The following is an 863-nucleotide window of genomic DNA, read 5'->3' as shown; positions in this document are numbered from 1 at the left end:
GTGTTGTCCATGATGGATGTCAGCTTAGCTAAAATCCTTCTCTTCCCCACTTTCTCTATGGGGTCCAGAGGACACTCCAGGATATATTTTGCTATATCCTGGAACAGTCTCCTGATCAGTCTATTGAGTCTGCTCATGTCCCAGTCCAAGCTGCCCCCCTCCAGCAGACCACAGCATAAAGGTTGGCAGAGGCCACCACAGAGTCATGAAAAGTCCTGAGGAGAGTCCTGCACACCCCAAAGGACCTGAGTCTCCCCAGCAGATGGAGGCAACTCTGGCCCTCCTTGTAGAGTGCATTGGTGTTATCAGTCCAGTTAAGGTCGTGAACGTCATGAAGTGTCATCGGAGAACTTCTGGATGTGGCAGTGGGTGGTGTTGTGAGTGAAGTCTGAGGTGTAGAGGGTGAAAAAGAAGGGGGAGAGCACCGTACCCTGAGGGGCACCTGTGCTGCAGTGCACCACGTCAGACACACAGTGATGGAGCCTCACATACTGTGGTCTGTTGGTGAGATAGTCAGTAGGCCATGCAGCCAGGTGTTGGTCCACTCCAGCACTCTCCATCTTCACTCTGAGCACTCTTGTCAATAATATTATACTTTCAAGCTTTGTACAAACAGGCTCTGAACTGTTCTTCATAATATTAAAATTGTTTTAAGTAAGTACTGCTGATCACTGGCAAAGTTGGGGGCAGAGTAGTTTTTTTCGCCCCTAGTCTTGACTGGGCATAAGAATCTGAAAGCAGTTCATTGCCACAGTAGTGGAACTACATGGAATTTGCCTTGATGAAACAAACAAACATATTAAACGTTCAATTCAATTTTCAATTCAATTTTATTTATAGTATCAATTCATAACAAGAGTTAT

This window comes from Etheostoma spectabile, chromosome 21 (assembly GCF_008692095.1).
Source record: "Etheostoma spectabile isolate EspeVRDwgs_2016 chromosome 21, UIUC_Espe_1.0, whole genome shotgun sequence".
Taxonomy (NCBI): Eukaryota; Metazoa; Chordata; class Actinopteri; order Perciformes; family Percidae; genus Etheostoma; species Etheostoma spectabile.
Note: the sequence above shows the minus strand (reverse complement) of the source record.